This window comes from Heterodontus francisci, unplaced genomic scaffold, assembly GCF_036365525.1.
Source record: "Heterodontus francisci isolate sHetFra1 unplaced genomic scaffold, sHetFra1.hap1 HAP1_SCAFFOLD_121, whole genome shotgun sequence".
NCBI classification, from domain to species: Eukaryota; Metazoa; Chordata; class Chondrichthyes; order Heterodontiformes; family Heterodontidae; genus Heterodontus; species Heterodontus francisci.
In genome coordinates, this window is record NW_027140425.1 from 69467 (window position 1) to 95117 (window position 25651).

At 46.1% G+C, this 25651-nt stretch overlaps 1 long non-coding RNA gene across 1 annotated transcript; it reads right to left on the reverse strand.

Moving 5' to 3' along the window:
* Nucleotides 1-1370: 1370 nt before the first annotated feature.
* Nucleotides 1371-25645, reverse strand: LOC137359693 (uncharacterized). Its single transcript, XR_010971564.1, has 3 exons — nt 25582-25645; nt 22042-22137; nt 1371-1528 (listed from the first exon to the last, which is right to left on the reverse strand). It is a non-coding gene; the product is annotated as an uncharacterized lncRNA (long non-coding RNA).
* Nucleotides 25646-25651: the final 6 nt, after the last annotated feature.

Genomic DNA, 25651 nt, shown 5'->3' on the forward strand with positions numbered 1-25651 from the left:
CTGAAAAGTTACTGTCCAGTTTAATGTTAGTAATGGCAAGCACTGTTAGCCTCACTATTATTTCTACTGCAAAATCCAGCTGCTTATAAAACATTAAACTACAACATTTTATCTCCTAGTCATGCTTTCCATAACCAAAATGGAGCAGAAGTCAATCTATTTGTCTGAAAATAACAGACAGAATATGTTCAATTTCCTGACCTTCCGCCAGGCTGTGGTGTTTCACAGCAAGAATATAGGGGCAGGAAATTACAGACTGAATGAGCTCAATTTCCTGCTATTTCTCTGCAGTGAGGTTTCACAGCAAGAGCACAGGGCCAGTAAATTTCTTCCATCCGTTTTTAAAACGCGCCATTTATAGGAAGTAAAAGCATCGGGGAAAGAAAAACTGACATGCAGAGTGACTAGGATGCTGTTAATGAGGAATGTGGAATTACTGTTACAGTGAGGGATTTGAGAACTTTGGGCTCATTCCACTCGAGGCTGAGCAGATTAAGTGAGAAGTTGCTGCAGGTCTTCAGATTCTGAAGAGTTATGATCAAATAAATAGATGATAGTTTTCACTGATTGGCCAAAGAACAAATATTTAAGTAAATTTGATGCATTCAGACTGAATTTGGAAAAATGTCTTCATACACACAATGTGTTTAAAAAGCATAATTTACTCCCAAAAACTACTGTGGAAGCAAGTGGGCAAATGTTTATTAATTTGAATTCTGTTGGTGTGTGAAAAAGTAGGAAAGATAGAGTATGGGGAATGATCATAAAATTGGGACTAGATTGAGTGGATATTAATGTTAATGGGTGGTAAACAGATGCTTGAGATTTGACTAGTTTTTCAACTTGTGCAGGTGGTAGCAGATCCATCGTCCATTATATACCCTGTCTGATTTTCATTCCCATTTACTTCTCTTCCATTAAAAGGAACTAACAGAACATTACAGGCTGTTTGTATGGAATTTTCTAAAGTGCTCTTCCGGGGAGTGACCCTCCACAGTAAGTTCTACTGTCCAGATTGTGCCTGCACTGAAGTTGGAATTGGTGATGTGTGGGGAAGAATAAACCCTGCACAGTATCGGGTTTTCAATCCCCATCGCTGGCTTCTGGTTAGTTTCCCTGTTTGGGTCTCACATTTTATCCATTTGAAGATTTTTGTTTTTGTTCTTGAAATGCCGGTAATACCCGCTGGGTATTTTCACCTCTTCATATCATTGTTTCAGATTCATAATATGTTCAGGTTTATCCATTTCTTTCCTGTTTAACCTGTTTCTCTTCTGTAACATTCGATGATTGTAAAATCTGATATCCTGTTAATTCTGTGGTGTTTAAATAATCCAAACTCATTCTGTGTCCCTCTCACTTACCCCATGTTCTTGTCCACTGAAATGTCTCTCGTATGTTAACAATGAGCTGACTCCGTCCACTCCTTCAATCGCCTGTTCTAGTCTGTCCCGGTAGAATTTTGTCAACTTGAACAACTGGTAATCGTCGTAATTTGTGAAGAAATCAGTGATGGTGGAGTTCGGATCTGTGAACACAAATGGAGAAAACTAAACACATTATCGACATTCTATCCAGAATGTGACATTTCCTCTTATAACAAACGGCTACAACCTTCACTGAGACAAACATCTTCTGAAAACCCAGATATACCACATGTGCTACATTCTATAAATCTCAACAAAGATGTCTCTTAATGTGTTCGGATATTGTGCTCATGAATGGAAAATAATGTTTACTTTGGATAGATACTTACATACTTATAAACATTCTACACATGGGTAGGGTGAATGCTCAATATTCACAAACCCTTCAGGGAAACGTATTGAAGAAATTGGAGAAAGTGATTGGGGATTCTCGTGGTTACTGACAGGTGATAAGGGGTGTGGGTGGTTCCCACTCTTTACCTTCCAACTGACTGAAAATGTGTTTGGTTAAAGTGATGTGCTAGTGCTCTGAGTGTCTATTGGTCAAATAAACAGACAATTGACAGGTTTTCTCATAGGTTGAAAACAGAAGATTAAATATTTTTTCACTATTCCCAAAATGGCTGCAACCTCATTCATGTCCACATTTACTCTCACACTCATACACAGGGATAGATAGATAGAGAGGTAAAGGGGTAAGTAGGTCAAAGTGAGGTTGGTGTTCGTGGTTTACAGGAACTCTGTTAGAACTTCTCTGGTGGATGGGCTTTTTCTTTCAAAGTTGCAGGCCTGGGTTGCTTGTAGACTTGAGCTTGTTGAGATGTTTGTAAGGATTTCTGGTGGTTATGATTTCAGACTTGAGTTGATGGTCATTTTAAACTCTGTGTTGTGTTGCAGCAGGGTTTGTCCTCCTTGGCTGGGCTGCTTTCGAAGGTGTTAGCTGGATGATTTGTTGAGATCTCTGTCTCTCTGCAGAGGGCTGGCTTTAGAAGGTAAAAATCTCTCACAATTCAAAAATGTCTCTTGATGGTTCAGGATGAGTGTAATTGACACCTCTTAGCTTGGAATACATATACTGTTTGATCCTCAGTGCAAAAGTGATTTTTTTTTTATACAAGTCTTAAATTTGAGTTCTATATTTTCAATTGAGGGAGGGAGGAAGGAAGGAATGGGAGTCACACGACTGCACACATGACACCCATACCTCAATTTTCCAACTGCTACAGCTGGCATTAACAGCCATTTCTTGTTTAAGTGTTTTAGATCATCCCCTTCTTTGAATGAGGCACAATGATACTTGAAATTCCTTTTGCGTCTAAATGTAGCCCTAGAATTTGTTTTAAACCTGGTTCTGTGAATTGTCTCTTGCCTTTAAGTCCGAGTTATGTGTTGTCAAACAGAATTAGTTTTACTCTAGCATCTGTAGTACTTTGGGAACTTTAACATCAAACATGTCGTTGTTTGTGAGGTTTTGCCTAAAGAGTAATTCAATTTTGGCTCCTGAGTCCTTGAAGTGATCATTTTTTTTCAGGCGGATGCAGGGACCTCTTTTCTGAGCCAAGGTTTGTAATATGAAAATTTCTGTTACTGCATTGTTCTTGGCTGATGGCAAGAGTCTGTACAGACTTTAACCCATTAACTGCTGTTTCCACAACACATGGATTCAGTAGCTCAAACTCCAGCATATCGATAACTCTTATCTCTCGGTTAATAAATTAATTTTTAGCCCCAGTGAAGCATAGGGATTCTCCTCCTGCACTTTGTCCTTAGTGGATTCTAATCGCTGGGTTTCATTAGCTTTGGATTTAGAAACTGATTGTTTGATTCTTCAGTGGGAAAATCCACACTGACCTCGCTCCTAGTTTTCTTGTGCCTTTCACAAATCCTGTTTACCTCAGGAAATTTTACATTCCCTTTTCCTTTACCATTATGCAAAAAGTTCTTGTAGCTAACCTGATCTTGTGTGATACTGGAACACATGCTCACAACTTGTATAACAATAGTCACTGGCTTGACTGCAGTGTCCAATCTACCTTAACAGGCCCAGATTTTCCACAGTGGTAACCTAGTGGTTTATCATCTTGGTTCCTTCTTTTAATCGTTGAAGACTGATCTGTTTTTCCTTCCCTTCTCTCCTTTTCTCAAGCCCATTTCTGCTTCTTCTACATCCATCTCATTTCTCCCTGACCTGTAAGAGTTACTAGTTTATTCTGAATTTAAGGTCTGTGTGTTAATTTATAATCGGTCATTTTTGCTGTGTCTCTCACCGTTAATTCTTTGTTCTTCAATTTGGGTTCTTATATTAGTTGGCACGTTACTTTTAAATTCTTCCAGAAAAATCACTTCTGTCAAATTTTCACACGAGGGTTTTAGCCTGAGAGATTGAGAGCCAAATGTTTAATTCTTTCAAATTCAATGCAAGTCCAGGTAGGTCTCTTCCTAACATTTCAAAACTGTTACCGACAGGCTTCAGGGACTAACTTGTACACATTCAGAATTGCTGTTTTAGTTTGTTCATAATCGAGACAGCTTTCTTCTGATAACAGAGAAAAAGCTCAACGAGCTCATTGAATTTTGGCACCAACCATGAGTGTCTCAAAACATCAAAGTATTGTTCCGAATTCGGGATAAGGTTTGAGTGGCTGGTGACATTCTCACCTTGTGCTGGCAGCCTGTTTAACTCAAACTTTCTCACCTCTCTTTCTTTCTGCAATTGCATTTACTCCCTTTTCAACTGAAACTCTATTTCCTCTTTTTCTTTCTGAAAATGCATCTCCTCTTTTCAACTGAATTTTAGCGAGGATAATTTTCGCAGACTCCAGTTCAATGATTTTTTTTTCCTTCTGGTTCAGGAGTAAATTTAAAATAGCTAGCTGGACTCTTCAGTATTTCAGGTTTCTTTTCTTCTTTCTTTTGGGCCTCCTTATCTCGAGAGACAATGGATACGCGCCTGGAGGTGGTCAGTGGTTTGTGAAGCAGCGCCTGGAGTGGCTATAAAGGCCAATTCTAGAGTGACAGACTCTTCCACAGGTGCTGCAGAGAAATTTGTTTGTCGGGGTTGTTGCACAGTTGGCTCTCCCCTTGTGCCTCTGTCTTTTTTCCTGCCAACTACTAAGTCTCTTCGACTCGCCACATTTTAGCCCTGTCTTTATGGCTGCCCGCCAGCTCTGGCGAACGCTGGCAACTGACTCCCACGACTTGTGATCAATGTCACAGGATTTCATGTCGCGTTTGCAGATGTTTTTAAAGCGAGCTCGCTGTACAATGTGTCTTTGGGGATCCTGCCATCCTCCATGTGGCTCACATGGCCAAGCCATCTCAAGCGCCACTGACTCAGTAGTGTGTACAAGCTGGGGATGTTGGCCGCCTCGAGGACTTCTGTGTTGGAGATACGGTCCTGCCATCTAATGCCAAGTATTCTCTGGAGGCAGCGAAGGAGGAATGAATTGAGACGTCGCTCTTGGTTGACATATGTTGTCCAGGCCTCGCTGCCATAGAGCAAGGTACTGAGGACACAGGCCTGATACACTCGGACTTTTGTGTTCCGTGTCAGTGCACCATTTTCCCACACTCTCTTGGCCAGTCTGAACATAGCAGTGGAAGCCTTCCCCATGTGCTTGTTGATTTCTGCATCTGGAGACAGGTTACTGGTGATATTTGAGCCTAGGTAGGTGAACTCTTGAACCACTTCCAGAGCGTGGTCGCCAATATTGATGGATGGAGCATTTCTGACATTCTGCCCCATGATGTTCGTTTTCTTGAGGCTGATGGTTTGGCCAAATTCATTGCAGGCAGCTGAAAACCTGTCGATGAGACTCTGCAGGCACTCATGAGTGTGAGATGTTAAAGCAGCATCGTCAGCAAAGAGGAGTTCCCTGATGAGGACTTTCCGTACTTTGGACTTCGCTCTTAGACGGGCAAGGTTGAACAACCTGCCCCCTGATCTTGTGTGGAGGAAAATTCCTTCTTCGGAAGACTTGAACGCATGTGAAAGCAGCAGGGAGAAGAAAATCCCAAAAAGTGTGGGTGCGAGAACACAGCCCTGTTTCACGCCACTCAGGATAGGAAAGGGCTCTGATGAGGAGCCACCATGTTGAATTGTGCCTTTCATATTGTCATGGAATGAGGTGATGATACTTAGTAGCTTTGGTGGACATCCGATCTTTTCTAGTAGTCTGAAGAGACCACGTCTGCTGACCAGGTCAAAGGCTTTGATGAGATCAATGAAAGCAACGTAGAGGGGAATCTGTTGTTCACGGCATTTCTCCTGTATCTGACGAAGGGAGAACAGCATGTCAACGGTTGATCTCTCTGCACGAAAGCCACACTGTGCCTCAGGGTAGACGCACTCGGCCAGCTTCTGGAGCCTGTTCAGAGCGACTCGAGCAAAGACTTTCCCCACTATGCTGAGCAGGGAGATTCCATGGTAGTTGTTGCAGTCACCGCGGTCACCTTTGTTTTTATACAGGGTGATGATATTGGCATCGCGAATGTCCTGTGGTACTGCTCCCTCATCCCAGCACAGGCATAGCAGTTCATGTAGTGCTGAGAGTATAGCTGGCTTGGCACTCTTGAATATTTCAGAGGTAATGCTGTCCTTCCCAGGGGCTTTTCCGCTGGCTAGAGAATCAATGGCATCACTGAGTTCCGATTTGGTTGGCTGTATGTCCAGCTCATCCATGACTGGTAGAGGCTGGGCTGCCTTGAGGACAGTCTCAGTGACAACATTCTCCCTGGAGTACAGTTCTAGGTAGTACTCAACCCAGCGGTCCATTTGCTTGTGTTGGTCAGTGATTGTGTCCCCTGATTTAGATTTGAGGGGGGCGATCTTCTTGATGGTTGGCCCAAGAGCTCTCTTAATGTCATCATACATTCCGCTGTTTCCGGTGTCTGAGGCCAGCTGAATATGACTGCAGAGGTGTTGCCAGTAGTCGTTTGCGCAGTGCCTGGCTGTTCTTTGTGCAGTGCTTCTGGCTGCTTTAAGTGCTGCGGATGTTAAATCGCTGGGGGCTTTCTTGCAGTTCAACAATGCAATGCGCTTAGCGGCTATGACAGGTTCCAGCTCTTCATTATGAGATTGAAACCAGTCTGCATTTCTCTTCGCACTTTTGCCGTAGGTGGTCAAAGCTGACTCATAGATGGCGTCTCTGATGTGGGCTCACTTGGTCTCAGCATCCCCTGTGGGAGTGTTTTGAAGGGCTGTTACAAGTGAATTTAGAAATTTTTGTGACAGCTGTTGGTGAGAAATTCTGCTCGTGTTGATGCGCGGGCGGCCCTTCTGCTTGGAATGATGCAACTTCTTTGGTCTGAGTCTAACCTTGCTGCACACCAGGGAGTGGTCGGTGGCGCAGTCCGCACTGTGGAAGCTGCGTGTGATTTGGACACTGTTTAAGGCGGCTCGCCTTGTGACAATGAGGTCTAGCTGGTGCCAACGACGTGATCTTGGGTGCCTCCATGAAACCTGGTGACAGGGTTTAGTGTGAAAGAACGAGTTGGTGATGCAGAGGTTATGATAGGTACACAACACAAGCAGTCTCTGCCCGTTCTCATTCATCCTTCCAACGCCATAGCGCCCAAGGTAGGAGGGCCATGAGTCATGGTCGGCCCCAACCCTGGCATTAAAGTCCCCCAGCAGGAATAGGTGTTCGGTGCTGGGGATGCTGCTAATGATGTTATGGAGTTGCTCGTAGAACTGGTCTTTAGCTTCAGGTGGGCAGCAGAGTGTTGGAGCATAGATGCTAAGTCGGTGTACTGGACCAGAGGTGGTGAGCAGTCGGATGGACAGTATGCGTTCCGAGCCATTTGAGGGAGGCTCTATCATGCTGAGCAAGGAGTTTCTGATGGCGAAGCCCACTCCATGCTGTCTTGGTTCTTCAGGATCCCTGCTCTGCCAGAAGAAGGTGTCGTCTTGCTCTGCTAGAGATCCACTCGCGGGGAGGCGAGTCTCCTGAAGTGCTGCAATGTCTACATTGAGTCCACTGAGCTCGTTGTTAATGATGGCGGTCTTCCGAGAATCGTTGATTTGTGTAAGGTCTTCCGACAGGCCAGGACACATAGTTCTGATGTTCCAACTTGCAAAGCGAAGGGCTGGTACCTTCTTTCCTTTTTTCATGTAGTTTGGTGCGGTGTATCAGTCCACCTTTCGGGCAATGACCCTGAGCTCCAAGCACCCACTGAAGCAGGTAGACTGTGGCGGGACAGAACTTTATTGACCGGGGGCTGCCCGGTTTGAGGCGGGCGGTAGCTATCCAGTGAGGTGCAATGACCTCTCCCACCGACAAAGGCAACCCGTGGCGCCCAGTTTCTACGCCAATTTATCTGGACTTATAACCCGTAACTGCTGCCTTCCATGTTGTGTCAGTCGCTGTGAGGCAACTATGGAGTGACCTCTCCATGGCGCATGCCTGGGCGAATTTATGGAGGTTGAGAGTTGCCCAGTCGTCAAAACTCCCCTCTCGGCCTTTCTGGTGGAGTCCAAAGGAGTGCAGAGCACGACGTTTGGCACTGGTATGGCTGCAGGAACTGCCGGAAACATGCCAAAGGTGACACATGACCGCCTACGGGGTTCCGCTCCGGATTATCTGTTCGGGTTTTACTCCCTTTGCCTTGGTCTCTCCCGAGACGCCCACAAGGCAGTGGGGTTGTTAGGGCCCCTACACAGGGTAGGAGGATGCCGGTGGGAGGAGGGGGTGCGTGGGGAAGGGGTGGAGGGAAGGGTGTGCGAGGGGGAGCTGGGAAGGGGGCTGTAAGGGGGTGGGGGCTGCAGGGGAAGGGGGTGCGGGGTGGAAGATGGTGCGAGGGGGGGCGGGCTGGGACAGGGTTGTGAGGGGGTGAGCTGAGAGGGTGGAGCAGGAAAGGGGACTGGAGGTGGAAGGGGGGGGAAAGGGGGGGAGGGGAAGCGGGTGCAGGTTTCTTTATTTTCTGTATAAAAGTGTCTCCCACCTCAGTAACTACAACTTTTAAATCTTCAATACTTAATTTAACGTATTATGGGATATGTCTCCCTGCTCTACAACTCCTGAGCATTAAAGATGGCCATGTCTTTTGTTTTTACCAACGTGGAGAAGAAAAGAATGAACCTCTACGTGTCTCTGGTTAGGCCCCAACTAGAGAACTGTGTCCAGTTCTGGTCACCACTCTTCAGGAAGGATGTGAGGGTCCTTGAGAGAGTGCAGAGGAGATTTACCAGAATGGTTTCAGCGGTGGAGAATTTAGTTACAAGGTTAGGTTGGAAAAGCTGGGTTTGTTCTCCATGGAACAAAGGAGATTGAGCGGAGATTTACTAAAAGTGTACATGATTATGACAGGCTTTAATAAGTTAGATAAGAAAAAGCTGTTCCCATTAACAAATGTTACAAGGACTAGGGGACACAGATTGAAAGCTTTGGGCAAAAGATGCCGGGGGCATATGAGGAAACACATTTTTACACAGTGGGTGATAATGACCTGGAACTCACTGCCCACAAGGGTGGTGGAAATGGAGACGATCAATAACTTCAAGAGGAAGTTGGATGGTCACCTGAGAGAAATAGACTTGCAGGGCGACGGGGATCGAGCCAGGGAGTGAAACTTACAACATAACTACGTGGAGAGCTGGCATGGACTCGATGGGCCAAATGGCCTCCTTCAATGCTGTAAATGATATGAGAAAACCCGTTTGCTTAATTTTCCACAAATCTCTTGTCTAACTTGCTGTTTCAGCTGCTGGCTTCAAACCCCCAATTTCGTACTGACAAGTGGTAAGGTGTGTGGGTCATTCCCACTGTTTAACTAAACACGTTTGTGGTCAGTTGAAAGGTAAAGTGATGGGTTAGTCCTTTGAGTATCTTTAGGTCAAATAAACAGACAAATGACAGGTTTTATCACAGGGTTAAAACAGAAGATTAAATATTTATTTTTTCACGATTCCCAAAATGGTGGTAACCTCATTCACATCCGCATTCACTCACACACTCATACACAAGAATAGAAAGGAAAAGGGGTAAGTAGGTTGGTGTTCGTGGTTTGCAGTAAACCTGTTGGAACTTCTCTGGTGGATGGGCTTTTTCATTTAAAGTTGCAGGCCTGGTTTGCTTGTAGACTTGAGCTTGTTGAGATGTTTGTATATTTTCTGGTGGTTAAGATTTCAGAATTGAGTTGATGGTCATTTTAAATTCTGTGCTGTGGTGTAGCAGGGTTCATCTGCCTTGGCTGGGCTGCTTTCAAAGGTGTCAGCTGGATGACTTGCTGAGATCTCTCCCTCTCCCCAGAGGGCTGCTTTTTTAAGGTAAGAAATCTCTCATTAGCTTCTGTTAGGAGACACTGGTCTTCTTCCCTGTGGTGACCAACAATGGACCAGGATGTGGTTATTTCACACCTTTGTTGTTTCAGAAGAACCTATTCAATTGAAAAATGTCTCTTGATGGTTCAGGATGAGTGTAATTGACACCTCTTAGCTTGAAATGTATCCTTTTGTCCTTGCCAGACAGGAAGACAGTTTGAATATACTGTGTGACCTGCAGTGGCCATTTTCTGCCAGCAAGTTATCCACATTTTTAAAAGTCAATTTTTTTATAACGCTTCAATTGAGTTCTGTATTTTCAATCGCTGCACTCCACATGAGCATGACATAATGCACACATCTCTAAAGGTAGACAAACAATGTTGTGAAGAGATAGCTGGTGAAAAATGGGTGTATTCATAGGATAGCTGACATCAAGTCAAAGGAGGGGACATTAGAACAACAAAGTGATTCCTGACAACGCAGCAGACCGCTGACATCATCAGAGTGCACCAAGATGCACAGACACGCAGCTACATCTTACCAGGACGAAGTGGCGCATGCGCGGGATGATGTCATCGTGCAGCACTAATGTAATCGCGTATCGGCACCTGGTCCATCTTCGCACATGCGCGTTGAAGCATCATCGGGCATCCAGCACCACGCACCCCCCCCCCCCCTCCCCCCCGTTCCGCTGGAGGAAGTGGCTGAATGGGAGACTTTGAGGCTGGAGCTTGATCGCCTCAGCAACTCCCTCCAGACCTCGACGCTTCCTCCCCTCAGTTGCTCGCTCCAGACCTCGCTGCTCCCCCTCACCCGATTGTTACTCGCTTCGTACCACCCCGCTCTCCGGCTGCTAGCTCTGGGCTGCACCGCTTCCTTCCTCTCGGCCACTTGCTCCGGAGAGTGGGGTGGCATGAGCGGGGAACAATTGGCCAGGGGAGTGGGGCGGAGCGTCGAGGTCTGGAGAGAAGGGGGGTTGGGGGGTGGGGGGGGGGTGGGGAGCGAGTTGCCGAGGGGGGAGAGCGGCCAGTGGGACAGGAGCTAGTAGCTGCACTCGGGTAAAATCAGTCCTGGTCAGTCATATAAACAAATCGCAATAATGAATTGGCAGCACATTTTATAATCTGCCCGATTTTCGATCAGGGTGACAATACACTATTTTCCGATGGAAATTCAAGTATAAAATTCCTTTTGCATTCAATAGGATTACTGGAATATTAAATGTTTCTGAGGATTACAGTTAGTATCCTATAACTACATCGTAGCATATTACTGGGCTTCCATCCAACTTAATGTAAGGTTAGTTTGCTGGAACAATGTCGCCATAAGCATTTCCTGTGATAAATTGAGCAGTGCCATCTTTAATCCTGGCAGCTGCCAGAACGTCGCAGGCACTGATGTTCCAGTTGAAGAGCCTGTATTTGTGCATGTGCAAGCGCTGCGCCACCTGGTGGTTGTATTGTCAGCAAACGCAGCCTTCGAAAAATTAGAAAGTTTGCTCAACGAGCTGGGCTTTAAGGAACATCTTGGAAAGTGAGATGGAGAGGCTGAGGGGATCAGGCAGGGAATTCCAGAACTTAGGATCTGGACAGCTGAAGGGACGCTGCCAATGGCGAGGCAAAAGAAGTGGGGGCTGCACAAGAGACCCGACTTAGAGGAAATTCTTTTAGTTTTAGTTTTGTTTTTACTTTTAGTTTTGGTTGCAGCAGCTTTGACAGAAGCGGAGGTACGGAGCGAACTTGCAGCTGGGAAGTCAGTTTCAGTGTAAGTTAAAAGTTAATTCCCTTTTGTTTTCGGAGGACCAGGGGACTGCTGGGTAAGTGCAAACTATATATTTGGGCGGTTTAAAATCACTTTCTTTTAGTTTTGGTTGCAGCAGCCTTGACAGAAGCGGAGGTACGGAGCGAACCTGCAGCTGGGAAGTCAGTTTCAGTGTAAGTTAAAAGTTAATTCCCTTTTGTTTTCGGAGGACCAGGGGACTGCTGGGTAAGTAAAAACTATATATTTGGGCGGTTTAAAATCACTTTCTTTTAGTTTTGGTTGCAGCAGCTTTGACAGAAGCGGAGGTACGGAGCGAACTTGCAGCTGGGAAGTCAGTTTCAGTGTAAGTTAAAAGTTAATTCCCTTTTGTTTTTGGAGGACCAGGGGACTGCTGGGTAAGTAAAAACTATATATTTGGGCGGTTTAAATCACTTTCTTTTAGTTTTGGTTGCAGCAGCTTTGACAGAAGCGGAGGTACAGAGCGAACTTGCAGCTGGGAAGTCAGTTTCAGTGCAAGTTAAAAGTTAATTCCCTTTTGTTTTTGGAGGACCAGGGGAGTGCTGGGTAAGTAAAAACTAGATATTTGGGCGGTTTAAAATCACTTTCTTTTAGTTTTGGTTGCAGCAGCTTTGACAGAAGCGGAGGTACGGAGCGAACTTGCAGCTGGGACGTCAGTTTCAGTGTAAGTGAAAAGTTAATTCCCTTTTGTTTTCGGAGGACCAGGGGACTGCTGGGTAAGTGCAAACTATATATTTGGGCGGTTTAAAATCACTTTCTTTTCGTTTTGGTTGCAGCAGCTTTGACAGAAGCGGAGGTACGGAGCGAACTTGCAGCTGGGAAGTCAGTTTCAGTGTAAGTTAAAAGTTAATTCCCTTTTGTTTTCGGAGGACCAGGGGACTGCTGGGTAAGTGCAAACTATATATTTGGGCGGTGCCTGTACCCGAGACACTACACATGTAGTATCTCCCACCCACCCTCCTCCTCTAATCAAAAAAAAGGACTCTCTTGTGTTGATAAGGTAAGCTTTTTATTTAAAAAGTTCTGTCCGTCGGATTGCTAAGCTAACAAGTTTTGACTTTTTTTTTGGTTTTTCAGTCGATTTGTTGGGAAGTTAGAATAGTGGGAATGGAGTTTAAGGCAATTGTATGTTCCTCCTGCAGAATGTGGGAGGTAAGGGTCGCCAAGAGTGTCCCTGCTGACTGCATCTGCGGGAAGTGCACCCAACTCCAGCTCCTCGAGAACCGCGTTAGGGAACTGGAGCTGGATGAACTTCGGATCATTCGGGAGGCGGAGGGGGTTATTGAGAGGAGTTATGGGGAGGTAGTCACTTCTCAGGTAAAAGAAGTAGGTAGATGGGTTACCGTCAGGGGAACGGGAGAGAACCAGCAGGCAATGCAGGGATCCCCTGTGGCCGTTTCCCTCAACAACAGGTATACCGTTTTGGATACTGTTGCGGGGGACGACTTACCAGGGGTAAGCAATGGGGTACAGGTCTCTGGCACAGAGTATGTCCCTGTTGCTCAGAAGGGAAGGGGGAAGAGGAGCAGAGCATTAGTCATTGGGGACTCCATAGTTAGGGGAACAGATAGGAGGTTCTGTGGGAACGAGAGAGACTCACGGTTGGTGTGTTGCCTCCCAGGTGCCAGGGTTCGTGATGTCTCGGATCGTGTTTTTGGGATCCTTAAGGGGGAGGGGGAGCAGCCCCAAGTCGTGGTCCACATAGGCACCAACGACATAGGTAGGAAGAGAGATGGGGATTTAAGGCAGAAATTCAGGGAGCTAGGGTGGAAGCTTAGAGCGAGAACAAACAGAGTTGTTATCTCTGGGTTGTTGCCCGTGCCACGTGATAGCGAAGCGAGGAATAGGGAGAGAGAGGATTTGAACACGTGGCTGCAGGGATGGTGTAGGAGGGAGGGTTTTGGTTTCCTGGATAATTGGGGCTCTTTCTGGGGTAGGTGGGACCTCTACAAACCGGATGGTCTTCACCTGAACCAGAGGGGTACCAATATCCTGGGGGGGAGATTTGCTAGTGCTCTTCGGGGGGGTTTAAACTAATCCAGCAGGGGGATGGGAACCTAAATTGTAGTTCCAGTGTACAGGATGTTGAGAGTAGTGAGGTCAGGGATAAGGTTACAAGGACGCAAGTGGGCAATGGCAAGCAAGAACTTGGTTTAAAGTGTGTCTACTTCAACGCCAGGAGCATCCGGAATAAGGTGGGGGAGCTTGCAGCATAGGTTGGTACCTGGGATCTCGATGTAGTGGCCATTTCGGAGACATGGGTGGAGCAGGGGCAGGAATGGATGTTGCAGGTTCCGGGATTTAGATGTTTCAGTAAGAACAGAGAAGATGGTAAAAGAGGGGGGGGTGTGGCATTGTTAATCAAGGAGAGTATTACAGCGGCAGAAAGGACGTTTGAGGACTCGTCTACTGAGGTAGTATGGGCTGAGGTTAGAAACAGGAGAGAAGAGGTCACCTTGTTGGGAGTTTTCTATAGACCTCCGAATAGTTCCAGAGATGTCGAGGAAAGGATAGCGAAGATGATTCTCGACAGGAGCGAGAGTAACAGGGTAGTTGTTATGGGGGACTTTAACTTTCCAAATATTGACTGGAAATACGATAGTTCGAGTACTTTAGATGGGTCAGTTTTTGTCTAGTGTGTGCAGGAGGGTTTTCTGACACAGCATGTAGACAGGCCAACCAGGGGCAATGCTACATTGGATTTGGTACTGGGTAATGAACCCGGCCAGGTGTTAGATTTAGATGTAGGTGAGCACTTTGGTGATAGTGATCACAATTCGGTTAGGTTTACCTTAGCGATGGGCAAGGACAGGTATATACCGCAGGGCAAGAATTATAGCTGGGGGAAAGGAAATTATGATGCGATTAGGCAAGATTTAGGATGCGTAGGATGGGGAAGGAAACTGCAGGGGATGGGCACAATCGAAATGTGGAGCTTATTCAAGGAGCAGCTACTGCGTGTCCTTGATAAGTATGTACCTGTCAGTCAGGGAGGAAGTTGTCGAGCGAGGGAGCCGTGGTTTACTAAAGAAGTTGAAGCGCTTGTCAAGAGGAAGAAGAAGGCTTATGTTAGGATGAGACGTGAAGGCTCAGTTAGGGCGCTTGAGAGTTACAAGCTAGCCAGGAAGGATCTAAAGGGAGAGCTAAGAAGAGCAAGGAGAGGACACGAGAAGTCATTAGCGGATCGGATCAAGGAAAACCCTGAGGCTTTCTATAGGTATATCAGGAATAAAAGAATGACTAGAGTTAGATTAGGGCAATCAAGGATAGTAGTGGGAAGTTGTGTGTGGAATCAGAGGAGATAGGGGAAGCGTTAAATGAATATTTTTCGTCAGTATTTACAGTAGAGAAAGAAAATGTTGTCGAGGAGAATACTGAGATTCAGACTACTCGGATAGATGGGATTGAGATTCACAAGGAGGAGGTGTTAGCAATTTTGGAAAGTGTGAAAATAGATAAGTCCCCTGGGCCAGATGGGATTTATCCTAGGATTCTCTGGGAAGCCAGGGAGGAGATTGCAGAGCCTTTGTCCTTGATCTTTATGTCGTCTTTGTCGACATGAATAGTGCCGGAAGACTGGAGGATAACAAATGTCGTCAACTTGTTCAAGAAGGGGAGTAGAGACAGCCCTGGTAATTATAGACCTGTGAGCCTTACTTCGGTTGTGGGTAAAATGTTGGAAAAGGTTATAAGAGACAGGATTTATAAACGTCTTGAAAAGAATCAGTTCATTAGCGATAGTCAGCACGGTTTTGTGAAGGGCAGGTCGTGCCTCACAAACCTTATTGAGTTTTTCGAGAAGGTGACCAAACAGGTGGATGAGGGTAAAGCAGTGGATGTGGTGTATATGGATTTCAGTAAGGCGTTTGATAAGGTTCCCCACGGTAGGCTATTGCAGAAAATACAGAAGTATGGGGTTGAAGGTGATTTAGAGCTTTGGATCAGAAATTGGCTAGCTGAAAGAAGACAGAGGGTGGTGGTTGATAGCAAATGTTCATCCTGGAGTTCAGTTACTAGTGGTGTACCGCAAGGATCTGTTTTGGGGCCACAGCTGTTTGTCATTTTTATAAATGACCTGGAAGAGGGTGCAGAAGGGTGGGTTAGTAAATTTGCGGATGACACGAAGGTCGGTGGAGTTGTGGATAGTGCCGAAGGATGTTGTAGGGTACAGAGGGACATAGATAGGCTGCAGAGCTGGGCTGAGGGATGGCAAATGGAGTTCAATGCGGAAAAGTGAGGTGATTCACTTTGGAAGGAGTAACAGGAATGCAGAGTACTGGGCTAATGGGAAGATTCTTGGTAGTGTAGATGAACCGAGAGATCTTGGTGTCCAGGTACATAAATCCCTGAATGTTGCTACACAGGTTAATAGGGCTGTTAAGAAGGCATATGGTGTATTAGCTTTTATTAGTAGGGGGATCGAGTTTCAGAGCCACGAGGTCGTGCTGCAGCTGTACAAAACTCTGGTGAGGCCGCACCTGGAGTATTGTGTGCAGTTCTGGTCACCGCATTATGGGAAGGATGTGGAAGCTTTGGAAAGGGTGCAGAGGAGATTTACTAGGATGTTGCCTGGTATGGAGGGAAGGTCTTATGAGGAAAGGCTGAGGGACTTGAGGTTGTTTTCTTTGGAGAGAAGGAGGAGGAGAGGTGACTTAATAGAGACATATAAGATGATCAGAGGGTTAGATAGGGTGGATAGTGAGAGTCTTTTTCCTCGGATGGTGATGGCAAACACGAGGGGACATAGCTTTAAGTTGAGGGGTGATAGATATAGGACAGATGTCAGAGGTAGTTTCTTTACTCTGAGTAGTAGGGGCGTGGAATGCCCTGCCTGCAACAGTAGTGGACTTGCCAACTTTAAGGGCATTTAAGTGGTCATTGGATAGACATATGGATGAAAATGGAATAGTGTAGGTCAGATGGTTTCACAGGTCGGCGCAACATCGAGGGCCGAAGGGCCTGTTCTGCGCTGTAATGTTCTAATTCTAATTCTCAGAGCGTTGTAGGATTGGAGGAGGTTACAGAGATGTGTAAAGGAAGGCCATGGAAAGATTTGAACACATGGATGAAAATTTTAATGATCAGGTAATGATTTAAAAATTATGGCATAAAGGAGGGAGTAGCAGCACTGATACAAAATTGGTTGAGGGTTAGAAAACTGTTGGTTCCCATGGTTCAGCACTAGGACCACTGGTGTTTTTGATGCACCTTAATGACTTGGAATTGGGTGTGCAAGTGCAGGGAACAATTTAGGAATTTGCAGGTCACATGAAACTTGGAAGTATAGTTAATGGTGAGGAAAATGATAATAGACATCAAGAGATCATAGACAGGCTGGTAGAATGAGTGGGCACATGGCAGCTGAAATTCAATACAGCAAAGTGTGATGTCTGGAATAATGAGGAGAGACGATACAAGCTGATGGTACAATTTTAAAGGAGGTGCCAGAACAGAGAAGCCTGGGGTGTTAGTGAACAAATCTTGGACAGTGGCAGGGCAGGCTAACAAAGCAGTTAATAACACATATGGGATCCTGGGATTTATAAATAGAGACATAGAGCACAAAAGTCAGGAGGTTATACTAAACCTATATAATACCAGTTCAGCCCCAACCAAACTGTCCAATTCTGGACACCACACTTTAGGAAGAGCATGAAGGCTTTGGAGAGGGTACAAAAAGATTTATTAGAATGGTTACAGGGCTGAGGGATTAATGTTACAGATATACTGTACAAACTGGAGTTGTTCTCAAAAGAGAAGGCTAATAGGAAATTTGATAGTGGCGTTTAAATTATGAAGACTTTGAACAGAGTAAATAAAAATAAACTGTTTCCAATGATTGAAGGTCAATGACCAGAGGACACAGAATTAAGGTGATTGGCAAAAGAGTCAGAGGCAGCATGAGGAAAAACTTGCTTCAGAGATTATAAATTCAGGGGCCTCAGTGCTGCTTGTCTACATTGAGTGCTGCTGGAGGGCACAGAGTGTGAAGAAGGGAGTTTGTTAAGTGAGGGAGTTCGGTAAAGAGGGCAACTGTAAAATAATTAAGAGAAAACAATTTAACTTAAATTAACGTAATAAAGAAGGCAGGACAAGTGATGTGTCACGACTGCAGTATGTGGGAGCTCCTGGATGCCAGGGCAATCCATGGCCACCACGTCTGTAGTAAGTGAGTGCAGCTTGAGAGGCTTCGGCTCAGAGTCATTGAGCTGGAGGCCGAGCTGCAGACACTGCAATGCATTAGGGAGGGGGAAAGTTACCTGGACACTTTGTTCCAGAAGGCAGTCACACTCCTTTGGTCAGTGGTCAATGACAGGAGGGTGTGACTGCGAGTCAGACAGGTAAAGGGATCAAGAAGGTGGGAGCGGAGGAGGCACAGCCCTTGTAATTGAGCAACAAGTTCGAGGTTCTTGCAGCTTGTATGGAAAAGAGCGAGGGCTGCAGTGTGGGGGAGCAGATTGACCATGGCACCAGGAAGCCATTCAAGTGGGAGGAGCAAAAAGGAAAGTACTGGTAGTCGGGGACAGTATCGTGAGGGAGATTGACACTGTTCTCAGTAGCAAAGAGCGAGAGTCCAGAAGGCTGTGTTGCCTGCCCGATGCCAGGGTGAGTGACATCTGCTCAGGAGAGGAGCTTACAGTGGGAGAGGGAGGATCCAGTCATCGTGGTCCATGTAGGTACCAATGATACAGGCAGGACAAGGAAGAAGGTTCTGCAGAGTCAGTATGAGGAACTGGGCACCAAATAAAGAAGCAGAACCTCAAAGGGAATAATACTGGGGGAGGTGGTGGCGGAGTGTTATTGTCAGTGGACTAGTCCGCAAAGATCCGATGTACTGCTTTGGGGACATGTGTTCGAATCCCACCATGGCAGAAGGTGGAATTTGAATTCAACTAACAAATCTGAAATTAAAAGCTAGTCTAATGATGGCCATGAAAATATTACTAATTGTCAGAAAAAAAACATCTGGTTCACTGATGTCCTTTAGGGAAGGAAATCTGCTGTCCTTACCTGGTCTGGCCTACATGTGACTCCAGTCCCACAGCAATGTGGTTGACTCTTAAAATGGCCTAGCAAGTCACTTAGTTGTATCTAACTGCTACAAAGTCAATAAAGAATGAAACTAGACGGACCACCCGGCATTGACCTAGGCATCGGAAACGACAACGGCAAACCAGCCTGTCGACTCTGCAAAGTCCTCCTTAGTAACATCTGGGGGCCTGTGCCAAAGTTGGGAGAGCTGATCCACAGACTGGTCAAGCAACAATCTGACATAGTCACACTCAGAGAATCATATCTTGCAGATAATGTTCCAGACACCATCATCACCATCACCGGGTCTGTCCTGTCCCACTGGCAGGACAGACCCAGCAGAGGTGGCGGCACAGTGGTACACAGCATGGCCCGGGTATAAAATTAAAACCTGACCTGGCCACAGCCAACCCGAGCCGTTTAATTTTTTTTCGCACCCGACCCGACCTGACACGAATATTCTTCATTTGTTCCAGCAGCAGGCTATTTCTGCAGATGGAGTTGTGGGGAATCATGGGTAAGCCTGATCCTGTGACTTCCCGGAAACAGCACTGTCCAGCCCGATCCAAGCCCGAATACCGGAATCGGAATTTCAACAGGACACGAACCCGAAAAATGCACTCGGGTCTATTTGGGTTCGGGTTGGGTAGCCAGGCTTTACAGTGGTATACAGTCAGGAGGCAGTTGTCTGGGGAGTCCTCAACATGGACTCCAGATGCCATGAAGTCTCATGGTGTCAGGTCAAAGATGGACCTCCTGCTGATGACCACCTACCGGTCTCCCTCAGCTGATGAATCCGGACTCTTCCATGTTGAACAGCACTTGGAGGAAGCACTGAGGGTAGCAAAGGGCACAGAATGTATTCTGGGTGGGGGACTTCAATGTCCATCACCAAGAGTGGCTCAGTAGCACCACTACTGACCTTGTCCTAAAGGACATAGCTGCTAGGCTGAGTCCACAGCAGCTGGTAAGGGAACTAATAAGAGGGAAAAATATACTTGACATTGCCCTCACCAATCTACCTGTCGCAGATGCATCTGTCCATAGCAGTATTGGTAGGAGTGACCACCTCACAGTCCTTGTGGAGACGAGGTCCTGCCTTCACATTGAGGATATCCTCCATCCTGTTGTTTAGAACTATCACCGTGCTAAATGGGATAGATTTCGAAAAGATCTATCAATGCAAAACTGGGCATCCATGAGGCGCTGTGGGCCATCAGCAGTAGCAGAACTGTATTCAACCACAATCTGTAACCCATGGCCCGGCATATCCCCCACTCTACCATTACCATCAAGCCAGGAGACCAACTCTGGTTCAATGAAGAGTGCAGGAGGGCATGCCAGGAGCAGCACCAGACATACCTCAAAATGAGGTGTCAACTTGGTGAAGCTACAACCCAGGACTACTTCCATGCCAAACTGCATAAGCAGCATGCGATAGACAGAGATAAGCGATCCCACAACGGATAGGATCTCAGCTCTGCAGTCCTGTCACATCCAGTCGTGAATAGTGCTGGACAATTAAACTACTAACAGGAGGAGGTGGCTCTACAAATATTCCCATCCTCAATGATGGGGGAACCCAGCACATCAGTGTGAAAGATAAGGCTGAAGCATTTGTAACAATCTTCAACTAGAAGTGCTGAGTGGATAATCCATCTCAGCCTCCTCCCGGAGTCCCCAGCATCACAAATGTCAGTCTTAAGACAATTCGAGTCACTCTGCCGCACCCCTAGCCAAGCTGTTTCAGTACAGCTATAACACTGGCATCTACTCAGCAATGTGGAAAATTGACCTGGTATGTCCTGTACATGAAAAGCAGGTCAAATCTAACCTGGCCAATCACGACCCAATCGGTCTACTCTCAATCATCAGTTAAGTGATGGAAGGTATTGTTGACAGTGCTATCAAGCGGCACTTGCTCATCAATAACCTACTCTGACGCTCAGTTTGGGTTCCGCCAGGGTCATTGGTTCAAACATGAACAAAAAAGCTGAACTCAAGAGGTGAGGAGAGAGTGACTGCCCTTGACATCAAGGCAGCATTTGACTGAGTATGGCATCAAGGAGCCCAAGGAAAGTGAAGTCAATGGGAATCAGGTAAAACTCTCCGCTGGTTGGAGTCGTACCTAGCGCAAAGGAAAATGGTTGTGGTTGTTGGAGGTCAATCATCTCAGCTCCAGGACATCACTGCAGGAGTTCCTCAGGGTAGTGTCCTAGGCCCAACCATCTTCAGCTGCTTCATCAATGACCTTCCTTCAAATCATAAGGTCAGAAGTGGGGATGTTCGCAGATGATTGCACAATGCTCAGAACCATTTGTGATTCCTCAGTTACTAAAGCAGTCTGTGTAGAAATGCAGCAAGACCTGGACAATATCCAGGCTTGGGCTGATAAGTGGCAAGTAACAGTCGCACCATACAAGTGCTGGGCAATGACTATCTCAAACAAGAGAGAATCTAACCATCTCCTCTTCACTTTCAATTACATTACCATCACTGAACCCCCCACTATCACACATGGCGGGTTACCACTAGCCAGAAACTGAGCAGGAGTAGCCATATAAATACTGTGGCTACAAGAGCAGGTCAGAAGCCGGGAATTCTGCAGCAAGTAACTCACCTCCTGACTCCCCAAAGCCTGTCCAACATCTCCAAGGCACAAGTCAGGAGTAAGATGAAATGCTCTCCACTTGCCAGGATGGGTGCAGCTCCAACAGTACTCAAGAAGCTCAACCCCATCCAGGACAAAGCAGTCTGCTTGACTGCATCCCATCGACAAACATTCACTCCATCCACCACCGAGGGATGTGCACAGTGGAAGCAGTGTGTACTATCTACAAGGTGCACAGCTCACCAAGGCTCCTTCGACAGCACCTTCAAAACCTGCTATTTCTACTACCTAGAAGGGTAAGGGCAGCAGATGCTTGGGAACACCACCACCTACAAGTTCCCCTCCAAGTCACAAACCATCCTCACTTGGAACTATATCACCGCTCCTTCACTGTCACTGGTGCAAATTCCTGGAACTCCCTTCCTTACAGCACTGTGGGTGTTCCAAACCCACATGGACTGCAGCAGTTCAAGAAGGCAGCTCACCACCACCTCCTCAAGGGCAATTAGGCATTGGCAATAAATGCTGGCCTGGCCATCGATGCCCACATCCATCAATGAATGAAAAAAAATCCTCCTGACTATAGAATCTCCCACCACTACACTCTCCTATTGCCATGTTCCACCTGTCTCTCACCCCCACTCACTCGTGGTGACCTCCTGCTCCCTGGTGTCACACTGTTACAGAGGAAGATCCTTCTCCAAGCCACTGTCTCTATCCACCTTTCAGTCCCCAATACCATGTATATACTGGACAGTTCCAGTACTCAGGGGCTCCCTCCACCTGTGACTGTAATATCCCTCTAGATGGTCACTCACTCACCTCCCTCTTTCTACTCAGCCCATTCTGTTCCCTCTTGCTGTGTGAGCTGCAGGTTCTTGCACAAGATCAGGTCAGAGATGATATTTTCAAGTATTTTGTGAACCTACCTGTATCCATTCTCATTCTTTTTGAAGATGTTGGATCTTCTCCTCTATTTGGACCTTCAGCCATGGTGGTGACAGGCGTTCCCAGATTCTGGTTCTCTGTAATAAAGGTAAAATTAATAAGAGGGTCAGACAGAAATACTAAAAAAAAAGAACGTTGCCTAGTTAAACATGATATCAGTCCCTCCTCCCCATCAGTATAACAGCTGTTATCTCTGGGATCGAGCATCAGGTGTGACCCAGAAAGCTGCCCAGTCAGTCCCGCTGAGCTCCATCACCCTGTTCCAGATGGACACCCATCACCGAGACTCTGCACTAGAAGTGGGAAAGACAAAGGTGTAATGATAATGTCACTGAACTAGTAATACAGCAGCTGGTGGAATTTAATTCAATAAATTAATAACTATCTGGAATTAAAAGCTAGTCTCAGTAATGGTGCCATAAGAACATAAGAAATAGGAGCTGGAGTAGGCCATTCAGCCCCTCAAGCCTATGAAACTATCAATTGTCGTAAAGCCCAACTGGTTCACTAATGTCCTTGAGGGAAGGAGATCTGCCATCTTTAGCTGGTCTGGTTTACGAGTGACTCCAGACCCACAGCAATGTGATTGACTCTTATCTGCCCTCTGAAATGTCCCATCAAGCCACTCAGGTCAATTAGGGATAAGCAATAAATGCTGACCTAGTCAGCGACACCCACATCCCCCAAACAAATAAAAAACTCATTTCTAAAAGCTTTCCCACCACTGAGGTTAATCTGACTGGCCTGTAGTTGCTGGGTTCATCCTTACTTGAACAGGGGTGTAACATTTGCAATTGTCTAGTCCTCTGGCACCACCCCTGTATCGAAGGAAGATTGGAAGTTTATGGCCAGTGGAGATTTTGATAGAGGTTTAGAACCATAGGAAAGTTACGGCAGAGAAGGAGGCCATTCAGCCAATTGTGTCTGCGCCAGCTGAAAAACCTAGCTGCCCAATCTAATCCCACTTTCCAACACCTGCTCCGTAGCTTTGCAGGTAACTGCACTTCAGGTGCAGGTCCAGGTACCTTTTTAAATGGGTTGAGGGTTTCTGCCTCCGCCACTGATCTGGGCAGTGAATTCCAGACACCCACCACCCTCTGGGTGGACAAGATTTTCCTCATGTCCCCTCTAATCCTTCTACCAATCACCTTAAATCTGTGTTCCCGGTAAGTGACCTCTCCGCGAGGGGAAACAGGTCCTTCCTGTCTACTCTATCTTGGCCCCTTGTAATTTTATGCACCTCAATTCAGTCAGCCCTCAGCCTCCTCAGTTCTAAGGAAAACGACCCTCGCCAAACCAATCTTTTCTCATCGCTGCAACTTTACAAGATTATGACAGGTTTGGATAAGGTCGACAAAGAAAAGCTGTTCCCATTAGTTGATGGTATGAGGATTAGGTGCCACAGATTTAAGATTTTGGGTAAGAGATGCCGATGTGGGCTGGTGGGGGGGGCGGGGGGATGTGAGGAAGAATTTTCTTCACAGCAAGTGTCAATGAGCTGCAACTCGCTGTCTATAAGGACAGTGGAAGTGGAGATGATCAATGATTTATAAATGAAATTGGATGGGCACTTGAGGGAAATAAATTTGAAAGGCTATGGGGATAGGACAGGGGTATGCGGCTGAGGTGGAGCAGAGTGTTGTCAGTGGACATGTGAAAGCTGAGTCCTTGTCTTTACATCGTGTCTCCAAGGAGCAGCATAAGGATGAGAAATAGGAGGGAGTGAGGAGAGATCCATGGGGGTCTCCAGAGGTAATGGTGCAGGGGCAAGAAGAGAAGCCATTGAACAAGATTCTCCGGCAATCATTGGATGGGTAAGAGTGGAAACAAGTGAGTTCAGTCCCACTGAGCTGGACAATGAAGGAGAGGCACTGAAGGAGGATGTTGTGTTCAACAGTGTCAAAGACTGCAGAGGTAGAGAGGAATCAAGAGGGAGAGTTTCACAGTCAGAGTCAAAGAAGGGGCTATTTGTGACTTTGATTTTTGTTATTTCAGAGCTGTGACAGGAGCAGAAACCAGATTGGAGATTAAAGCATGGAGATTGAGAAACTTGCAGGGAATAAGAAGCCAACAAATCGATGAAAGGAAAGTGAGGCTGGAGATGGAGATGTACATGTTTAACTCTTCACCCACAGGTCAAACTGGGTGAGTCTCTGATTGAACCCTATCTTCTGGAATACACAATCTCATTTGTGGTTTAATGTTATAGAAACCATTAAAGTCAGTTCACTTTTACAGGATATTCCACGTGCTCTAGCTGGGAGACTGGAATCTTTCAGTTCCATCAGAGGAGCTTGCTTGTTGCAGCTACAGAAGAGGGTGTGGGTCCAGGGTACAGAGGGCCGGAGAGAAGAGGGGAGAGGCTGGGAATGGGGAGAAAGAGGCAGCCAGGGAGCATGGAGTAGTGAGGGGAGGAAGATGGGGGACAGGCATTTATTACAGTCTGGACAGTCTCACCCTGACTATAAGAGCCATTTATACAAGGGAGGAAACCAACTCAAAACTAAACCAATCTTATTAGAGACAGCAAGATATTGGAGATACTGGAAGTCTGATAAAAAGAACAGAAAATGCTGGAAATCCTCAGTGGGTCTGACAGTGTCTGTGGGGAGAGGACGGTGAGGTTAATGGTTCAGGTTGATGACCATTCCTGAGAACAGGATCAGGATCTGAAACATCAACCTCACCTTCCTCTCTCCACAGATACTCTCTGATCTACTGAGTATTTCCAGCATTTTCTGCATTATTTCTAATATGACTCATCCCCATTTCAGACTAGATTCTGTGTTTTTTTGGTTTGGATTCTATTTCAGAATACACTGGGAAGCTGATGTTGGTTTTGTATCTGACGTTGATTTTGGAAATACATTCCCTGCTTGCTTTGACCACTGTTGTTCAATTTCTGGATTGTGTGTCTCTGTGACCAATGAAATCGGAGGCAAACACTTACCCGGTGTTTAATGTCTTTTACCATCTCCAGTACTAAACATTGTGTTTGTTGAAAGGTAATGAAGCTGTGTTCAGCATTCACTATCTGACAATACTCCACAGCTGCTGGTCAGAGGCCGTGCTGATCTTTGAGGTTTGTCTCTGCATCGTGTTCAGTGAATTGACAGGAATTACTTTCACAGTTCAATCTCTCATTTGATTTGTCCCCAAATCTGAGACATTTTAACACTGATCTGATGATGTTGGTGTGAGTTCAGCCCCACGTAATAAACAGACAGGTGTCCATCTGCTGGGCTCTGCCCCAGACTGGAGTCACCCCTTACATCAAATCCCTTTACTAAAAATTGTACACAAGATTTACTTGGACCTCTGTGTGGTTATGAAGGTGTTTCTGGTTTTTGTGTGTTTTGAGACAGAAACTGATCTCACTTCACATTCCACTGCACGGCCTCATTCTGGGTAACTGTTCTCAATGGTCAGACTCTCCCAGTCTCATTCCCACCTTATCTCATTAGCTTTGTGTACTGTCTACAGGACCAGTGTTTGTCAGAGTAAATGGGACTTTCTCTTACCTTTCTCCCCAGTCGATCTGTGGAAGCTCTTTGAGTGGGAAAGGTTCTCTCTGGTTGGTGCTCTCTCAAT